The sequence below is a fragment of the Triturus cristatus genome, chromosome 2_1 (genome assembly GCF_964204655.1).
Source record: "Triturus cristatus chromosome 2_1, aTriCri1.1, whole genome shotgun sequence".
Lineage (NCBI taxonomy): Eukaryota > Metazoa > Chordata > Amphibia > Caudata > Salamandridae > Triturus > Triturus cristatus.
This window is the reverse complement of record NC_140581.1, coordinates 253,917,713-253,927,517: the sequence shown is the minus strand read 5'-3', so window position 1 is coordinate 253,927,517 and position 9,805 is coordinate 253,917,713.

The following is a 9,805-nucleotide window of genomic DNA, read 5'->3' as shown; positions in this document are numbered from 1 at the left end:
GAAAAGCTGGAAGAATACTTTGAGATTAATGAGGGCACGGTAGATTCACCAGGCACGCTATGGGAGGCTTGTAAGGTGGTGACGAGGGGATACTGCATGTCGCTAAAAACAGGAGTGTTAAGATCCATACGAAATTCAGTCGGGATTTGTAATGGGGAGGTCCACTTCGCATAACTTAAGAGGGCTGTTTGGGCTCCTGCATTACCTGGATCCCAAGGTGCAGGCCGCAGCTGCATTGTTGGATGCGACCAAGGCATTTGACTCTCTGGAGTGGAAATTCCTACTGACACTTTTCACCCGAATGGGATTCAGCCCGCATTTTGCCAGGAGAATTGGCGCACTTTATAACAATCCGACGGCCAGGGTACGGGTGAATGGACAGACGTCTGCTCCTATATCCATAACAAGAGGGACCAGGCAGGGGTGCCCGCTGTCACCGTTACTATTTGCTATCGCGACGGAACCACTAGCGGCTCGCATGAGACAACATCATACTCAGCGTAGCATTGGTTTCACGTCGCACGGGCTGCTCATATCCATGTATGCTGACGACATCACCATATACATGATGAACCCATCAGAGAATTTTGACCCGTTAATGCGTGAAATGGTACGCTACAGCGGCCTCACTGGCATAGATATAAACTGGTCGAAGTCGGTAATGCTGCCACTGACGGATGATACAACCACATGCCACACTGAATTCCCAATAGATTGGGTTGCGGACGAGGTCAAGTATCTAGGTATAAATATAAGCCGCTCTACTCACGAGATAGGGCTGGCTAACTTTGGTGTGGCCATGGAATGGCTAGAAAGCAAAGTGAAGAGATGGAAAACGCTGCCATTGTCGTTGATGGGCCGAATAGCTATCGTAAAAATGGTTGTGGTGCCTAAGTTTCTTTATCTGTTTGTGAACATCCCCTTGCCATTGACAGTGGCATTCTTTCGCGGACTGCGCTCTGCCATGATTGAACTGGTTTGGGCAGGCAAACAGCCCAGAGTAGCCTGGAACCTCCTTACACTTCCCTTTCATCAAGGGGGCCTAGCTGCCCCGGACTTTGAGCTGTATGCCTATAGTGCGCAGGCCCAATACTTACACTACTGGCAACACCCGATCCCCTACCAGCCTCACGTGGCAATAGAGATAGAAGTGGCGGCACCCTGCCCCCTCAAGACAGCGGTGTATCAGCGATACAAACGGTCCCAGGAAGACATTGACACCGTAGAGAGGGTACGTTGGGCCTGGTCGAACATTGCGAAACGGGCGGGCATATCTGCCCTATACGCCCCGAGCATGCCGTTGGAGGGTAACCTGCTGTTGGGACCGCTGACAGACGCGGCGGTAGTGCAGCGGGCGCGTGACTTCGGCCTGAAGGTGGTGGGTGACTTATATCCAGACGACACTTTTCTTACGATACAGAACATGGTCGCAGCGCCTGAGCCGACGGCATCAGAACTACTACTATACTATCAACTGAGGGCTGCTTGTAAACACAGGTATCCTATGTTCCCAAAGGCTCCACCGACGCTGGCAGCTCTGGAAGAGATACTCTCGAACACCTCCTCGCGCAAACTGATAACGCGCATCTATAGGGTACCCAAAACGCAACACCTGTTGCGCATGTGGATTCCAGATCATTGTGGGAGGCGGAGGCAGGCATTAATATCACAGAGAAACAGTGGAAATTTTGCTGCACCCAACTTGAAAACCTGTCGCCTAACTATAGACTGAGGCTGATACACTTTAATTACTTACATAGGACGTACCGTACGCCCGTACAACTCTTTAAAATGGGATTACAGGTTGATGCGAATTGTTGGAGATGTGGCGAGAGAGAGGCCACGTTCTACCACCTTGCATGGCAGTGTGGATCGGTATATAGATTTTGGGAAACAGTCTTCAATACCATAGGGAAGATAGTGGGAACAGCTATAGACCCAGACCCGCTTGTGGCCCTCCTGGGATTTGTGATGAATGTACCCAGTGCCTCACGTAAGTTAGTGGCTCTTCTTTTATTGCTCGCCAAGCGACAATTGGCGCTGCACTGGAAGAAAAAAGCTCCGCCGAAAGTATCAGGCTGGGTGGGATCAGCGGTATACTGTAAGGAACAATTGACCGCCTACTGGGATCAGATGCCGCAGCGTTTGAGGCCGGCGGACATATGGCAGCCGCTGGTAGATTGGCTGGCAGAGGCGGAAGCGAATGACAGTGACTGAGGTAGAATGTTGGATGTATGGCACTGTAGCACAGTGGGAGTGGGGCTGCGCCATGAGGCGGACGTGAGGGACGGGCGCCACTGCCCCCCGTAAGGTGTTGCCTGGCTAGAGCGGCGGGGGGGGGGAACTGACGTAAGTGTCCTAACGGATAGAATATGATCTGCATGTGCGGGATACCTCGTGCCCGCGCAGACTTGGTAGTACATGGTCGCTGGGGGATAACTGCAAGTATCTTTGTCCAGGACATTGGTCGCTATTATTCGACTCTCGCTTACAGTTGTTATTGTAGATTATTAAGTTTAAAAAAAAAAAAAATGCTGTTGGCACTTTGCTCAAGTGTATGACACAGTTCCGTACTAGCGGCGTGACGCTACGAACACAAGCTGCCTGCCTCCGGGTTGTTGGCTGAATAGCAGTGTACACTTTGATGGCACAATAAAGGTTTTGGAAAACAAAAAAAACAAAAAAACTTTCCCATCCCCTACCTTTTTAATCCCCAACCCTCAGCACTCTGCAGTAAGTACAACACGGTATACAACTCACAGGTGGTTCTCTCCATAAGTGGGGCTGATAGAGCAGCAGGGACCATTCATTCAGATTGTTTGAAATGTCCAATCTTGAACACAGTTCTCCCTTTGGAGACCGCGGCCATTAGTCTTGGTTTGTTGGGGAGGAAGGTAAATTGACTTTTCTAATCTGAAACAGATATCCCAATGGAAACTCCCTGGAATAGGTTTCCTAAATGGAACAAGTATTGGCAATGCCAATAGATTTTGTCTATGTGGGAGCTATTGACTGTGTCAATGTGTGGTTTTTTTAAAGACATGTTGCACAGCAGCACGAACTGCTTTGGAGCATGGCGTAAAGAATGCAGTATAATGCAGCAAGCGCTGACCGAGTCATAAAGCAAGTGCGATGGGAGCAAGCCACAGGAGGGGGTTACATGGAAGGAGGAAGCAGCAACACAGTGAACAGCAGTGGTGGGTGAAAGCAACACGAGTGTGGTAGTAGGGTAGTAGCAGTAGCAACAATAGGAGATGGGTGGAAGCTCCTTTTAACTCCCCACGCCTAAAAATTGAACGCTTCCTAAAACTGCAAAAAAACAAAACCAAAGCAACATGAGAGAGGCGTGGGGAGTAGGGAGGGAGCAGCAACACAAGAGACAGTGGGAGGAGAATGGAGGGAGCAACATGAGGGAGGGGGTGGGAGATAGACTGCAGACATTCACTCTTCGATAGTTGATGTTCAAAAGTAAAAAATATTAATGGAAAACAAAAATACCTGCAAGCATGCGCGGCTACTGAAAGGACACTGGTCGCTGACAGGAAAGCTACACTAGGTCCATGCTTCACGGCAGGGACCAACGTTGGAAGCACCTGGAGGAAGCAGGAAGTAAACAATAGATTTTATTAACAGCGTATGCGTGCGGTCTCAGGTGAATTCAAATAGCTAAGGAGCAGAGAGCAAGGAAGCCACCACAAAGAGTGGCACATCACTCTGTCCGTTTTTACAGCCACTCCCTTGCGGTTTCCTCTAAGGTGTGTTCATGTGTAAACATGGCCATAGCACAGCTGCCTAATTTGCAAAATATGAATAAACATTTGACTCCAAATATTTTAGTTGTGTGTTGTAATACTTTCACGAGTCCTAGCATATTTTGGAACCACATATTTTGCATCTAGCACAACGTTTTCTGCTTATAAATGCACACCAGTGTCTTTAGGGGAGACTGCTTTGGATGGGAGACCAAAATAGTTGGCACAAAGGCCACTCATACCCTGAACTTCTGATGCAGAGAGCACACCATAACAAGGTCACAGAAGATCCTCGCTGTGAGCTGAAGTAGAGTTCTGCCTACTGTCAGTCCTGACGTTTTTGCATTATTGCTGTTTACTGCTACCTGTTGTTCAGGGAGCTAGTGGTTGCAACCTGTTGAAAAGTAGCTACAGCAGAAACCCAGCATCCACACCTCCCTAATGCCTTATAAGAGTACAACACAGGTTAGTTTTATGCCGCAGGTCTGGTTGGGCACAAATATCTGCTTTTTGCTTTCATCTCAAAAAGAGTTTTAAATATGTTAAAGAATAATTGGGCTTGGAATATAAAAAGTGAAAGTCAGCCTTCTTGTCTTTAGCTCCTAATATATTTTTGCATCTTACTGGAACAGTCTTTTGGATATTACAAAGGAGACACTAGGCATGCAAGAGAATCCTGGTCTGCTGGACATTTCATTTTATTCCCTTTAGTCCATAATTTCTTCTAGTCAAATAGATCCCTGCTTCTCATGCAATAATCCCCAGAAATAGTATAAATGAATCTACTCTTGCACTCGTGTGATTAACCAATCGGGCACATACCTTGTGGAAGTTCAGGCAAATGCTGTGTCCAGTTATGGCAAAGAAACATTTTAGGCACCATAAGTTGTCATTCTAACCCTTGATGGCCCCACTTGGATGCTGATTGCTCAGTCAGAATCTCTGCGAAAAGGGTTATATATGTGTATTCCATGCCTTCTTAGGAAACCACTTGTCTCCCAAGGTGAAATCTCAGTGAAGATCCAGGACAAATACAGAACAAGCATTGAAAATTCAATAGGTCTCGCCTTTTATTAGGTTAAAGCCATTTGCTTTGCTATAGAAGAGCATTAGCAAAGCAAATGGCTTTAACTTAATCAAAGGCGAGACCTGTTGCATTTTCAATGCTTGTTCTTTTTGATGCTGCGGTGTAACTTGGAAGTGAGTCCAGAGCCGTTCTTAAGGGGTTAAACACCTCAGTATGGGACTGTGCCCCACACCAGCCGTAGTGAGGCTGCTATAGATGTAGTGGTCGAAGTGGGCGGGAACGGCAGGGCACGGCGTGCCCCTACTTCTTTAATCCTATAGATTCCGTTCCCCTACTTTCTTATTTGGAACATGCGTCCCGGGATTTCAGAAATATCCAAGGCCTGCAGAGAGGGTTCGGCATTAGTGGCTGTTCGGGGACGGGCGGGGAGCAGAGAAGGAAAAGGTCTCCGTCTCTTGCTTCCTGCCCAGACAAGACAAGGAAGGTGTCCGCCTCTGCTCTGCCACTGGCAGCTGCCCCCCCCCTCTTTCGTACTCTTATTCCCTCTCTGTCTGTCTAACTCCTCCTCACTTACCGAAAACCGTCACTCAAGAAATGGTTCTCACCCTCTCTTTCTTCCTGTCGTTCATTTGTTCCCCTGTGAAATGGATGCAAAAAAGACAAACACTTTTGCTGTAAATGCCGTTTTTACATTTTTCTATTCCAAAGTGCAGCCATGGAAATAAAAGTTTGACAAAATATGAAAAATCAATAACTAAATAAAGCAAGGCGGAGTGTTCTTAAAGTGGCCAGGTCGGTTTTATTCAAACCCCAAAAACATTAGCATCACTTTACTGAGTTGAGCCAGTGAAGCGCTGTTTTCCCCGGTGGGGAAGTGCGCCAAACCTGGAGGTACTGCAATTCCCGGTTGATGGGTGGATTGGAAAACAAAATGTGTACTGCAGCTTTGTGTTCACGAATGTGTTCTTTTTAAACCATACAGCTTACGTTTTGTAAGCATATAAGCAGTGGGCATTGAAATGGGTCCTTTCTGGGCCCTGTAGTTTTCAGGCAGAAGCACTCACTGATTTCTGAATAGTGAGTGTAAAAGCGTTAAGTTCACCATGTTGTTCCTGCTTACATTTCACAACCTTTAATTAATCTTTCATTCCCAAAAAGTGTTTGCTTTTTCTTTTAGGCCGCATATTGCTGTTGCCTAGTGCTTAATCTGAATTGAGTCACATCCAGTTGTTTATAGCAGGTCAAATTGGATTGTAGTTGAAGGCAGTGTGAATTTCTCTCAGTGAGGCAGTACAGTGTTCAGTGAGGGAGCGGATGTAGCACTGGGGGCAGAGCTGCCGAATTTAGAACTGGGGAAGCAGGTTCAGCCTTCATGAGCAGTCCCCCAGACCACTCTCCTGAGTGAGCACATTCACAAGCTAGACCTTAGAAGGCCCCGCAAAACTGGAAAAGCCCTGGTGTCTTAGCACCAGCAGGTGGACCCTAGCAGTGGCAAGTGTGGGTTCACCTTGAAGGCTTTCCCACCACAATCCATACTGAAGTTCACCTCCAATCTTGCAGGCAGGCCTACAAAGTAGCAGACCCTAGAGCAACAGTGAGGTCACAGGACCCCTCAGAAGAGCTGGTACTAGGGTGGTGTGACCGGTGTGACCACAACGGGTGCTGACTTTGAGTGGGGGCGTTTTATATTATGGTTTTAAAAGCACTTGCTGCCTCCTTCCTGGCCTACAGCATTATTCGGCAATAGTAAAAATGTCATGATAACTCCGGTGAATAAACGTCTTACTAGAGCAAGATCGGAGCATTGTCTAGTGGAAGTTTTGACTCATGGAAAGATAGCGCAGAGGGTTAATGTGCCTGCTGCTAAGAACATGTACCATGCCCATCACAAATTGCACATATTCTAAATAGGTCAGTGGGTTACTGCTTTTGTCAGTAAGATCCTTTTGCTACTTGCAGTTTATAAGTTAACATCCTAACAAAGAACAGTGAGCTATTAACTTTCATCTTAGAGCTGCATACAAACTGCAAGGTATAAACTAGAGCTTTATGTTTTTTTCCCTAAGCCTTTGATTATCCTAATGTTGCAAAAAGTGTTCATTTGGATAGAAATCAGTAATGATTATTAAAGTGAACTCCAAGCATGCTATTAAGTTTTAAATTCTGAGTTTGTGTTTCTCGAGATCAATCACTATTAAACTATACTGCCTACTTATATGGTTGTCATGTGACTCCTACACCTTGTAGTCCTTTGTCTTATGTAACATTTCCCATACAGTGATTTACACACGTACAATTGATTGTCTCTGTGTATATTGCTGACAAAAAATCCATGGCTCAGAAACAAATGGCTTGTGCTTCCACTTTTAAGCATATTTGGGACATTCTGTGATTAGAAACATATCCCAATTTATGAATTTATTTTAATGTTAATAACTCATATTAATCGTTAAATAATCATGTGTATCCATTGGTTGAATTAGATAACATAATAAGCTGTAACTCTGTAACTAGTCAGTGAAATGCCAAACAAATACTAAAGATTGGGATGTTTTGCCAATCCTGGCCACACCTCTAACTCCGCCCACTGATCCAATCCTCCGGTTATTTCCGCCCTCTGATTCTCCGCCCATAGTTCCCCTACTTTTTTTCCCCACTTCGACCACTATATATATGTGCTAACGAGCAAAAATATAGTGTTACAAGAAAGTTGCCTGTTGACAGAACCTGCTGTCTTGGTCCATATCCAGAAAGGTGTCACTGTGCAGAGCACATGGTGCTGAAGTCCGCCTGGTTTTATTGGTCTGGCAGTAGATTCACTTGATATGCTCCTCACTGGGGTTATGGCTTTGTTGTCCATCGGACCCTGACTATGAGAGGTGTTCCCATGTTCAAGTGTTCAGCTCTTCCCTGTATTCCTGGTAGTTCGGTTGGTCTCTGAGTGGCTGGTTGGTGCACCTTGGCCTACGCTACTCAATCTTCATGTGCCACCTCTCCTTTTGTTACTGGATCACTGAGGCTTGTTATGATCTTAACTTCTTTTCTTCACCTTAAGTCCTTTGCATGGGGGTGAGTGAAGTGCTAAGAACTGTAATATATAAAAATATATTGTACTTTTGAAATTCCATGCACCAGGGTCCAATGAAGAGCTTTGCGGGTGGGTGTGCATGGCCCGGTTTTCTGGGATTGGACTTCATTTTGGCTGCCATGTTCTATATCCTCTGGAACTTCCGAAGGTGCTTTTTAGAAAAACAGTTTATATGGGCTCGCTGTAATGTATTCGAAGAAAGATTAGGACCCTACCCATGCCCCGTACGGTGATTTTAGATAATAAAGGGACTTTTAAAATATTTCAGTTGAAAGCTGCTGCTTTTTTTTAACTAAATTGACTTGAATATCAGAAGGAGAGGTATTCTATGTATTCAATGTGAGATGGCATCTGTGGTGCTAGCTGAAGTCAAGTGATTACCCTCTGGACAGAAGCTCAGACAGTCAGTGTTAAAACTAACACATAGCAGGCGCTGGTTGGCAGTGGTAGTGAGAGAGGATGTGGCTTTTGAAATTAATGATGTACCTCATACTCTTACCGGCAACTGTTTCCATCTGTTTGTTGGCTGCCTCTGCCTAGTTTTAGAAGATTGCTGACCGGACCTAATATTTCCAATAAACATAGAGCATGCTTTGAGTCAGCTGCTTGCTCATGACTGGATGGCTATGTTTTCTATCTCAGTTGTTTACTCTTGATTCAATGGCTTTCCTTCCAATTCATGTGTTTAGTCCACCCAGGAGCATTTCTATCTCACATTGTCCCGACTGGATAAATTGTATTATTGGACTGCTGACATTGCTTGCGTGCAAGGACCAACATAATTCCTTTTTTTTTGCATGCTCCATGGGAGTGCCGGTGCTTCCTCACTCTCTATTTCATGTGCTGTTTACCCCTTCTCTTTGACGCCAACTTCCTTCGCTGTCCATGTTGCTTTTCCGCTCTCTCCTACATGGTTGCTTCACTGCCCTGCTCCATTGAACTTATTTTTACAAAAGCGCACCATTGTCATTCTGTTGCTTTACCGTCCCACTGCGCTTGTCCCGCTTCTCTCAATCATTGTAATTATTTTTGCTTCATTATTCAAGCTTTGGAACCCAAACAAGATTTATCAACTATTTTATTTCCCATGAAGGCCAGTATCAGGCAGTCCTTAACCATAGGAGAATTATCTAGTAGAGAAATTCAAACCTTTTTAAACAGATAGGTTCCTCTGAAAGGCAGGTTTGGTTGGTGAAAAGTCAGCTCACAGCGCTGTGAATACTATACGTGTCGATGCATTGTCCAAATGTTTACAAAATAAAGATTTTTCAGTGTATTCTCAGTTTTTTAATCACTCTTTTGCTCCCCCCATCCAAACGCATGACATCTTGAGCAGTAGATGCATGTCATCTGTTGACTACTTATGCCATGGTTTATCTGTGAATGTGTGACTTTTTAGTAGTCTGCATAATATAGCTGTACAACCCATCTGTAAGTGTTCCTTATGACAGACAGAAACATGGCTACCAGTTGAAATGGTCTTCCTCAGGAACAAACATCATGGGCTCACCAAGACGGAAGGGATTAGAACTGGGGTCTAACGTCCCGTCAGTAATGTGTGAACAATTGGAAGATGTCTCCTATGCCACAAAGCCAGGGAGCACACTCTCATTCAGGTCCTGCACAATGATGTGCTGGACCTGGATGCACATATGTGGTAAGAAGTACTTCCTGGTGTTTGAATCTACTTGTGACTGTAATACGTCTATATTATTCCTCCTGACAGAGAAGCTGTGGCGACAATGGCATCTTTCCTGCATGACCAAGCTGAATATTCTAGCAGCCACACATTTAACTATGTAACTCTTAATGCTGCAGCTCAGCCTGTATCCAAGGGCATCTGATTTTTAGGCAGGTAACAGAACAGAAGATTTGTCCAAGATCATTCTATTTGGTAAGTAGGAAGACAGAGATTAGAAAGTTGACATTCTGGTTGTA